Here is an 11,853-nt window from a genome sequence, read left to right as displayed (position 1 = left end):
TCCAGGCAAACATTTATCCCTCAACCAAAGTCACTAGAATCAGATTATTTGGTCATTATCATATTGCTGTTTGTGGCAGCTTGCTGTGCGTTAATTGGCACTTCAAAAAGTACTTCAAAAGCTGTCAATTGTTTTGGAATGTGCTGAGGTTGGGAAAGGTGCTCTATAAAGTACAGTACTTTCTTACTTTCTCCTTGTTGGTCAGTCTTGTCAAGTTACAGCCACAGGACCAAATCAAACGTTTTTTTAGAACTATATTGTGGCATACTCTCAAAATGACTACAGAGGAGAACACCATTCAGCCCATCTTAACGTATCCATCTATAGAGAGCCTATCCTCCCACATTATGCCATCCATTTGTCCCTGAAATGATTGGAGACATTGATCACAGCTTTGAATGAAGATGATTATTTCCCAAAAAGAAAGAACGCTGAATTTACATTTTTACTCATTTAACTCCATTTATTGCCAGGTACACCTGCAAAGAATCAGACAGTCTCAGACACCTGGAAAGGCCAAATGCACTACTATAGGACTCTTCTGGGGAATATTTATTTTGTACACAAATGTAAGTTATGAATTCAATTTCACTTCTGTTCCGCAAACTCCGTGGAAGGATTTGTATATTGTATGCTCGCTGTTTATTCCTGGGGGAAAAAAAATAAAGGAACTTGCTTAATTAGTCAAAAAGGTGTAACATGGTTACTAAGTACAAAAGTTCAATTCCGAATCACAGAATTCTCAGCAGATAACTGGAATGAGCCAGTGACCATTGCTGTCACGGAATAATGCAGCAATAAGATACTCAACATTTAGATCTGCACACAATTCCGCAAATGTTGGTTATGAACAGTCTGTTTCTCCAGGAATAATTAACTATGGCTTTGACTGGCAGCATCTGCTATGCTTGTGCATGTTCTCAATGCATCTCTGGTCTAGGCTGCCCCACCTCCTGCACTTGTAAGCAGTGAAACATGGCTTGAGCTCATTTTGGTGTTCATTTTGTACTGCTGTGCAGTAAAATCAACCTTCGACCAGCATCATTTACTTAAGTAATTTGTTGCTATGAAAAAGGAAGATCTAATGACTGAAACACGTCAGTCTCATCCTTTATTGTTGCATCTGGAAGTAAAAATTGAACTCAATGCAGAAATATTTTCCTTTGATCGAGTCAAAAATAGAAAATAAAGCACAGCTTTGAATCTTGTGCGAACCAGATTTGCAGCCGTAAATTTATACAAGATAAGGATTGGCTCGTATAAAATGATTTTCTGCTTTTGTTGCAAAAGCAAAAACAAAAATCCCTTGGTATTCTAGTTTTTTGTTGTTGTAGAAATTGAATATGAAAATTACAAATAGAGTAAATGAATAATGTGACTCTGTTTTCAAAATTCCAGGCACTACTAAGCTTAAGATATTTTTTATGCTTACTTACTGACTATGCAGCAGTCTGCAGTACGAAGAACAACATTCAGCTGCTTGCATTGGTAAATCTTTTCAGGTTGCTTACAGGGAGGGAACAGATTAACCCTGTGATCACTATAACCAGAGTTGGGGGTAATTTGCAACATGCTGTTCATATGAAGAAAAGCTTTAATAGGACAAAGTATCGTGTAAGTTGTGAAGGCACTAATTAAGCTTGTTTTTAAACTGTATTACCTGTATAGTCTCTTGACTCGTACCGCAAGAAGAGCGTTTTTTTCATTAAAATGGCCGGAATTGGTCTTTAAGAATTTAGCGTGATCCCTGTTAATGGCTGTACATCAATTTGAATGCTGACGCTAAATTTTCCTGAACCAATTCTTGATAGTTGAAGTTGGCCGGTTTAGCTCAGTTGGCTGGACAGCTGGTTTGTGATGCAGAGCACTGCAAACAGCGTGGGCTCAAGTCCCGTACTGGTTCAGGTTATTCATGAAGGCCCTGCCTTCTCAACCTTGCCCCTCGCCTAAGGTGTGGTGATCTTCAGGTTAAATCAACACCAGTCACCTCTCCTCATCAAAGGGGAAGGCAGCCTGTGATCATCTGGGTTTATGTTGACTTTACTTTAATCGAAGGAAATTCAGGAGACTGGAATTTTTCAGGTTTTGTATGCTGCACCTTGAAAGAGAACAAACCTGGGCAACTAACCTCAGTTTGTAATCTGGTCAACATTAAAACGAACTGTTCCTGGTGAACCCAGGAGATGTGGAGATGCTCCTGGTCTCACTGAGACTACTGAAAAAGCAATTATACTAAAAACAAAGCTTGAGTAAAAATGGTGCAGAGGAAACTTATTTTCCAGTTGCGAATAAATTTGGTTTCCACTAGACAAAAATTAGAGTTTTGCCAGAATGGTCCTCATACAAAAAACTTATTTACTCAAACCAGGGGGACGATTTTGAGTCCACATGAGCCGTCAGTGAGGAATGCGGCATGGGCTGAAAATCTGAAGAGAATCGAAAAATGCAATTCTCTCTGGCGTGATTGGGATTTGTGATTTTCACCCCTACCCTCCTTACCAGTGGAGTCGTGCGAATCACGCAGCAGGAACCTGGGATCTTTATTTTAATACATTAGCATGTCATTAGCGAGCACTCACTCCAGGCCTTCCCCCCCCTCACTGAATATTCAGCAAGCGCCAGTGTGACATAATAATAATAATCTTTATTAGTGTCACAAGTAGGCTTACAATTAACATTGCAATAAAGTTACTGTGAAAATCCACCAGTCGCTATACTCCAGTGCCTGTTCAGATACACTGAGGGAGAATTAAAAATGTCCAATTCACCTAACACGCAGGTCTTTCGGGAGGAAACCAGAGCAGCCAGAGGACACCCACGCAGACACGGGGAGAACGTGCAGACATTGACTCAAGCTGGGAATCGAACCCGGGTCCCTGGCTCTGTGAAGCAATAGTGCTAACCACTGTGTGACATCACGCCAGCGCCATTTACAGCAGGTTTATATAAACTTCAGCTGGTGGCCTAACCTCTGAGGGAAACATCAGAGGTGAGCGCTCAGGCAGCCATGAATATTCAGGGTTTCTTTTTTTAAAAATATATTTTATTCAAATTTTTCGGCCAAACTAAACAATACAAAGGTTTTCCCTTTTTACAACAATAAAACAATATAAATAACAGTGACCGTTTTAACAAGTAAATAAATAATATATAAACTAAATGGCAACTATAACAAAAATAATAACTCTGCAGATAATAAAATCAATCCAATATACAGAACCAAGTACAAATATCTATACAAAAACCACCCCTGAGGACCCACCCGAGCCCCCCCCTCCCCTGGGTTGCTGCTGTCACCTTCCCATTTCCTTTATCGTTCTGCGAGGTAGTCAATGAACGGTTGCCACCGCCCGGTGAACCCTTGAGCCGAACCCCGTAGCGCGAACTTTATCCGTTCTAGTTTTATAAACCCTGCCATGTCATTTATCCAGGTCTCCACGCCCGGGGGTTTGGCTTCCTTCCACATAAGCAATATCCTTCGCCGGGCTACTAGGGACGCAAAGGCCAAAACATCTGCCTCTCTCGCCTCCTGCACTCCCGGCTCTTCTGCAACCCTAAATACAGCCTGGCTCGACCCGGACCCCCACCACCTTCGAAAGCACCTTTGCCACCCCCACCCAGAACCCCTGCAGTGCCGGGCATGACCAAAACATGTGGGTGTGGTTTGCTGGGCTTCTCGAGCATCTCCCACACCTATCCTCTACCCCGAAAAACTTACTGAGCCTTGCTCCAGTCATATGTGCCCTGTGCAAAACCTTGAATTGTATCAGGCTTAGCCTGGTGCACGAGGACGACGAGTTTACCCTATGTAGGGCATCAGCCCACAGCCCCTCCTCAATCTCTTCCCCTAGCTCTTCTTCCCATTTTCCCTTCAGCCCATCCACCATGATCTCCCCCTCGTCCCTCATTTCCCTGTATATATCCGACACCCTACCATCCCCCACCCATGTCCCTGAGATCACTCTATCTTGAATCTCCTGCGTCGGGAGCTGCGGGAATTCCCTCACCTTTTGCCTCGCAAAAGCCCTCAGTTGCAGGTACCGAAATGCATTCCCTTGGGGCAACCCATATTTTTCCTTCAGCGCTCCCAGACTCGCAAACGTCCCGTCTATGAACAGATCCCTCAGTTGCACAACCCCAGCTCTCTGCCATGCTCCAAATCCCCCATCCATTCTCCCCGGGACAAACCTATGATTATTTCTTATCGGGGACCGCATCGAGGCTCCCATCCTTCCCCTATGCCGTCTCCACTTCCCCCAAATTTTCAGTGTTGCCACCACCACTGGACTTGTGGTGTATTTCTTTGGGGAGAACGGCAACGGCGCCGTCGCCAGTGCTTGTAGGCTGGTTCCTTTGCAGGACGCCATCTCCAATCTCTTCCACGCCGCTCCCTCCCCTTCTCCCATCCACTTAAACACCATTGAGATATTGGCGGCCCAGTAGTATTCCCCCCCTATCCCTGCTACGCTGAAAGAACCCCCTCCTCACTCTCGGGGTCTTCCCAGCCCACACAAAACTCATGACACTTTTCTCGATTTTCTTGTAAAAAGCCTTCGTGACCATCACCGGAAGGCACTGAAACACAAAAAGGAATCTCGGGAGGACTACCATTTTGACCGCCTGCACCCTACCCACCAGTGACAGGGGCACCATGTCCCATCTCTTAAAATCCTCCTCCATCTGTTCCACCAATCATGTTAAATTAAGCCTATGTAAGATTCCCCAACTCCTGGCTATCTGAATCCCTAAGTACCGGAAATCTCTTGTTACCTTCCTCAGCGGTAAATCATCTATTCCCCTGCTCTGCTCCCCCGGATGCACCACAAACAACTCACTCTTCCCCATATTTAACTTGTACCCCGAGAATTCCCCAAACTCCCTGAGTGTCTGCATTATCTCAGGCACCCCCTCCACTGGGTCCGCAACATACAGCAATAAATCGTCTGCATACAATGATACCCGGTGTTCTTCTCCTCCCCTGAGTACTCCCCTCCACTTCCTGGAGCCCCTCAGTGCTATGGCCAGGGGCTCAATCGCCAATGCAAACAGTAGCGGAGACAGGGGACACCCCTGCCTCGTCCCTCTATAAAGACGGAAGTAGTCAGACCTCTGCCTGTTCGTGACCACACTCGCCACCGGGGCCCTATACAGCAGCTGTACCCATCCAATAAACCCTTCTCCAAACCAAATCTCCTCAGCACTTCCCACAGATAGTCCCACTCCACTCTGTCGAATGCTTTCTCGGCATCCATCGCCACCACTATCTCCGCCTCCCCCTCTGGTGGGGGCATTATCATCATCCCTAGCAGCCTCCGTATGTTCGTGTTCAGCTGTCTCCCCTTAACGAACCCAGTTTGATCCTCGTGGACCACACCCGGGACACAGTCCTCTATCCTCGTCGCCATCACCTTGGCCAGGAGCTTAGCATCTACGTTTAAAAGGGAAATGGGCCTGTAGGACCCACACTGCAGTGGGTCTTTTTCCTTCTTCAAAAGGAGCGATATCGTCGCCTCCGACATAGTCGGGGGCAACCTCCCCCTTTCCCTGGCCTCATTAAAGGTTCTCGTCAAAAGCGGGGCCAGTAGGTCCATATATTTCCTATAAAATTCCACTGGGAATCCGTCCGGTTCCGGGGCCTTCCCCGCCTGCATGCTCCCAATCCCTTTTACCACCTCCTCCATCTCAATCTGTGCTCCCAGTCCCGCTCTCTCCTGCTCCTCCACCTTCGGGAATTCCAACTGATCCAGGAAACACATCATTCCCTCCTTCCCTTCCGAGGGCTGAGCCTTATATAACCTCTCATAGAATGCCTTGAACACCCCGTTCACTCTCTCCGCTCCCCATTCCATCTCTCCCTCCTCATCTCTCACCCCACCTATCTCCCTCGCTGCTCCCCTCTTCCTCAATTGGTGGGCCAATAGCCGACTCGCCTTCTCTCCATACTCATACTGTACAGCCTGTGCCCTCCTCCACTGTGCCTCTGCCTTACCCGTGGTCAGCAGGTCAAATTCCACATGTAACCTTTGTCTTTCCCTGTACAGTCCCTCCTCCGGTGCCTCTGCATATTGCCTGTCCACCCTCAGAAGTTCTTTCAACAATCGCTCCCTTTTTTTACCCTCTTGCTTCCCTTTATGTGCCCTTATGGATATCAGTTCCCCTCTGACCACCGCCTTCAACGCCTCCCAGACCACTCCCACCTGAACCTCTCCATTGTCATTAAGCTCCAAGTACCTTTCGATACACCCCCTCACCCTTAGACATACCCCCTCATCCGCCAATAAGCCCATATCCATTCTCCAGAGTGGGTGCTGTTCTTTTTCCTCTCCTACCTCCAGGTCTACCCAATGTGGAGCGTGGTCCGAAATGGCTATGGCCGTATACTCCGTCCCTGTCACCTTCGGAATCAGTGCCCTTCCCAAGACAAAAAAGTCTATCCGTGAGTATACTTTGTGAACATGGGAGAAAAATGAGAACTCCTTACTCCTAGGCCGACTAAATCTCCAGGGATCTACTCCTCCCATCTGCTCCATAAAGTCCTTGAGCACCCTGGCCGCTGCCGGCCTGCTCCCGGTCCTGGACCTCGACCGGTCCAGCCCTGGATCAAGCACCGTATTAAAGTCTCCCCCCATTACCAACTTTCCCGCCTTCAGGTCCGGGATACGTCCCACCATACGCCTCATAAAATTTGCATCATCCCAGTTCGGGGCGTATATCGACGCCAGATGCCAGACTTAAGGGGCGTCATTCTCCGATCCCCCGCCGGGTCGGAGAATGGCCGTTGGCCGCCGTGAATCCCGCCCCCGCCGAAGTTTCCGGTATCGGAGATTGGGCGGGGGTGGGAATCGGGCCGCGCTGGTTGGCGGGACCCCCCGCTCAATTCTCCGGCCCGGACGGGCTGAAGTCCCGCCCAGAAATTGCCTTTCCCGCCGGCGTAATTCAAAGCTGGTATTTACCGGCGGGACCAGGCGGCGTGGGCGGGCTCCGGGGTCGTGGGGGGGGCGCGGGGCGATCTGGCCCCGGGGGGTGCCCCCACGGTGGCCTGGCCCGCGATCAGGGCCCACCGATCCGCGGGCGGGCCTGTGCCGTGGGGGCACTCTTTCCCTTCTGCCTCCGCCACGGCCTCCACCATGGTGGAGGCGGAAGAGACTCTCCCCACTGCACATGCGCGGGAAACTGTCGGGGGGCCGCTGACGCTCCCGTGTATGCGCGCATTTCCGCGCCAGCTGGCGGGGCAACAAACGCCATCTCCGCCAGCTGGCGGGGCAACAAACGCCATTTCCGCCAGCTGGCGGGGCGGAAATCCCTCCGCCGCCGGCCTAGCCCCTCAATGTTGGGGCTCGGCCCCCAAAGATGCGGAGCATTCCGCACCTTTGGGCGGCGCGATGCCCGTCTGGCGCCGTTTTTGCCGCCAGTCGGCGGACATCGCGCCGTTGGGGGAGAATTTCGCCCCTGGTCTGTATTTCCCCATTTTCTGTCTATCTCCCTTTTTTAAATAGTGGAGTTACATTAGCTACCCTCCATTCTGTAGAAATTCCAGAGTCTATAGAATCCTGGAAGATGACCACCAATGCATCCATTATTTCTAGGGCCACTTCCTTAAGTACTCCGGGATGTAGATTATCAGGCCCTGGAGATTTATCAGCCTTCATTTCCCCAAAACGATTTCTCTACTAATATTGATCTCCTTCAGTTCCTCCCTCTCACTAAACCCTGCATTCCCCAACATTTCTGGTAACTGATTTGTGTCCTCATTTGTGAAGACAGAACCAAAGCATGTATTCGATTGCTCAGCATTTCTTTGTCCTGATTATAAATTCCCCAGTTTCTGATTGTAAGGTTTGTCTTCACCAATCTATTTTTCTTCATGTACCTATCAGACGATAAGGCATAGGAGCAGAATTAGGCCACTCGGCCCATCGAGTCTGCTCCGCCATTCAATCATGGCTTTTACAGTCAGTTTTTATGTTCCCTGCAAGTTTACTCTTGTACTCTATTTTTCCCTTCTTAATCAATCCCTTGGTCCACCTTTGCTGAATTCTAAACTGCTCCCAATACTCAGACCTGTTGTTTCTCTTGGCCAATTTGTATGCTTCTTTCTTGGATCGAATACTCAATCTCAAATTTCCCTTGTGAGCCATGGATTGGCCACCTTTCCTATTTTACTTATGCGCCAGACAGGAATAAACAATTCTTGCAGTTCCTCCATACGCTCCTTGAATGTTTGCCATTGCTTATCCACTGACTTCCCTTTAAGTAAACTTTCCGAATTGATGGTAGCCAACTTGCGCTTCATATCATCGTAGTTTCCTTTATTAAAATTCAGGACCCTTGTCTCAGAATCAATTACTTCACTCTCCATTTTGATGACAAATTCTACCATATTATGGTCGCTGATCCCCAAGGGGTCTCGCACAACTAGATTGCCAAATATTCCATTCTCATTACACAGTACCCAGTCTGGAATGGTCGGTTCTCTGGTTGGTTCCTCAATGTATTGGTCCAGAAAACTATCCCGTATACACTCCAGGAATTCTTAAACCAAAAGAGAAAATACTGGAAAATCTCAGCATCTGTAAGGAGATAAAAGATAAAACGGCAACTGGCTGCTGCCCAGAAGAAATCTACCCAGATCCAGGCGTGTTATCGCTGTACAAAAACAAGCCATTAACAAGCAGATTGCTGGAGCAAGGACAGCCAGTGGAAACATCGTGGCAAAATTGTCCACACAACAAAAGCTTGCTGGAGTAAAATAACTTCTCCAGAGAAGAATGCTCAAAGGAAAACACAAAGCCCATTTAAAGGAAGAAACAAAACAAATTCAACTAAGAAAATCCACAATGTGGAAGAAAAGAACAACACAGTGAAACGGAAGCAGTTCATTCTGATGAAAAATTTATGTTGAGTGTGCTCTCAGTCCAGGTGACTCACACCATTTTTAGGTTGTGCCAAAACTGAATGGACAACCTATTAAAATGGAGATCAGCATGGGGGCTGCCCTCTCCCTAATTCATGAGGCTATCTATGACCTGAAACTTAATCACCTGTCTTTGAAACCAGCAGATGTGATCTTGAGGACCTATACTGATAGTGCCACTGAGAGGCTATATCACAGTAAAGGTTGAGCTGAGTGAACAAACCGCTGAGTTACCACTCCAGGTGGTGCGAGAACATTCTCCAGTTCTCTTGGGCTGTTCTTGGCTGGAGAGGATTAAACTGAATTAGAGCACAGTCAACAGCTTAGTTGATTCAATGTCGGACATACAGATCATCATGGAAAAATACAGCAGTCTTTTTGTGGAGCCCATGAACGGTGTACAAGTTGTCCCTGAAGATGAAGTGAAGTAGCCAGCCAAAATGTCTCTAGACTGGAGCCTTACCCTATGCTGTGTGTTCTAAAGTCAAAGCGAAACTACCGAGACTTGTGGAAACAGGAGCCTTAGAACCTATCACTAACAGTGACTGAGCAACCCCTATTGTTCCTGTCATGAAACAGGATGGTATAGTTTGTATATGGTGAGATTGTAAGACAACAATCAATCCAGTTCTATATGCAGATCAATATCCTTTACCTTTGATTACAAAGTTGTTCTCAGGCCTAACAGGAGGACAGAAGTTCATCAAGATTGACCGATTGCAGGTCTCCCTGTAAATGAGTGTGGCAGCTGAATCTCAACACCTGCTCATGACTCACAAAGGCCTATTCCACGACAAGAGGTTTTCTTTTGGAGTAATGTCAACAGCAGCTTTATTACAACGCGCAATCGGCCAGATTATTAGTGGCTTACAAGGAGTGTTACCTCGATGATATATTGATAACTGGCACAATTGAGGTAGAACATTTGCAAAACTTAGAAGCTACACTGAAATGACTTTAAATGCATGAGCTTTGTGTCAGGAAAGATAAATGCAATTTCTTCCTCACATCCATACAACATCTTGAACATGTAATTGAAAGTAAGGATCTACATATAGCACCGGGAAAAAAGGAAGCCATTATGGAGGGTACATGACCAATGAATGTCACTCAATTTCGGTCATTCCGAGGGTTAGCCAACTACCATAGAAAATTCATCCTGAATCTGGCAACCCGAATGAAACCACCACATGCAAAACAGGCTTGGCAATGGACACCAGAATGTGAAAAAGCATATCAATCAGCAAAAGATTTACTGAAAAAGTCAGGAGTGTTGGTTCATTTCAACCCAAAGTTACTATTTCAACTTGCCTGTGATGCTTCACCATACGGTGTTGGAGCAGTGGTGTCACATATATTACCTTCGGAGGAAGAAGGACCAATAACTTTTGCATGCCGTACATTAACAGGTGCAGAATCTAACTATGCTCAGTTGGAGAAAGAGGCACTGAATATTATATTTGGTGTATGGAAATTTCACCAATACTTGTATTTCTGGACCACACAGGTTGGCTGCAAGTAGGCTCCAACATTAATCATTAATACTATTTGCACATTCCTACAAGATCAAATACCATCAATCCGAAAATCATACAAATGTAGATGCATTATCACACTTACATTTAGGAGCTGGTCAAATAGCACCGAGCCATGATAATATATTTTTTCCTGTTCACAAATTGAGAATGTTTCAATGACTGCACTCACGGCCAAAAACATACCACAAACGATCCTGTGATGTGGAAAGTACTAGAAATGGTATTAAAGGGGAGGATAGCAGGAAAACATCCTGAATGAAACCGTACATTTCCAAGAGACTCAAATTAACAGCAAAGAGCAGGGGCGAAATTCTCCCCCAACGGCGGGATGCCCGCCGACTGGCGCCAAAGCCGGTGCAAATCAGACGGGCATCGCGCCGGCAAAAAGGTGCGGAAGTCTCCACATCTTTGGCGGCCTAGCCCCAACATTGAGGGGCTAGGCCGACGCCGGAGGGATTTCCGCCCCGCCAGCTGGCGGAAATGGCGTTTGTTGCCCCGCCAGCTGGCGCGGAAATGCGGCGCATGCGCGGGAGCGTCAGCGGCCGCTGTCAGTTTCCCAGCGCATGCGCGGGAGCGTCAGCGGCCGCTGTCAGTTTCCCGCGCATGCGCAGTGGGGATAGTCACTTCCGCCTCCGCCATGGTGGAGACCGTGGCGGAGGCGGAAGGGAAAGTGTGCCCCCACGGCACAGGCCCGCCCGCGGATCGGTGGGCCCCGATCGCGGGCCAGGCCACCGTGGGGGCACCCCCCGAGGTCAGATCGCCCCGCGCCCCCCCCCAGGACCCCGGAGCCCGCCCACGCCGCCTGGTCCCGCCGGTAAATACCAGGTTTGATTTACGTCGGCGGGACAGGCAATTCCTGGGCGGGACTTCGGCCCATCCGGGCCGGAGAATCCAGCGGGGGGTCCCGCCAACTGGCGCGGCCGGATTCCCGCCCCCGCCCAATCTCCGGGAGCGGAGACTTCGGCGGGGGCGGGATTCACGGCGGCCAACGGCCATTCTCCGACCCGGCGGGGGGTCGGAGAATGACGCCCCAGTTGTCTGTTATGGGGATGAGAGGAATTATTCCACTAAATTTACGTCAAATAGTTTTGGAGCAGTTACACCCTGCATTGTCAAACACGGGAGCGCGACCCATGGGTGGGTCGCGGGCGGGTGTCGGGAGGAACGCGGAGCAGTCCTTCGCGGCGCTCCCGATCGCGCAAATTGGCGTGAAACAGCCCCAGCAGCCGGCTGTTAATAACGCCGGCTGCAAGCGGCCTCCAAAATGGCTGTGAACATGTAAAACAATATGTGGCCACACTGAGCATGCGTGCCAGATCATTGGTGCGTGATAGTAATCAGCTATTTTCTGATAGGTAAAAAGGCAATTTTAATGTAAATATTAAAGCCCGGTTTTAATAC

The 11,853-nt window shown here is 48.3% G+C and overlaps 1 long non-coding RNA gene across 1 annotated transcript in view; it reads right to left on the bottom strand.

Annotated features, from left to right (window-relative positions):
- Positions 1–442: 442 nt before the first annotated feature.
- Positions 443–11,853, bottom strand: part of LOC140411644 (uncharacterized) — a 138,922-nt gene continuing 127,511 nt past the window's right edge. Inside the window, exon 3 of the long non-coding RNA XR_011940920.1 lies at positions 443–648. This is a non-coding gene — a long non-coding RNA (uncharacterized lncRNA). The remainder of the gene's footprint in view (positions 649–11,853) is intronic.

Source organism: Scyliorhinus torazame, chromosome 4, assembly GCF_047496885.1.
Source record: "Scyliorhinus torazame isolate Kashiwa2021f chromosome 4, sScyTor2.1, whole genome shotgun sequence".
Lineage (NCBI taxonomy): Eukaryota > Metazoa > Chordata > Chondrichthyes > Carcharhiniformes > Scyliorhinidae > Scyliorhinus > Scyliorhinus torazame.
This window is presented reverse-complemented; position numbering and strand designations above follow the sequence as displayed.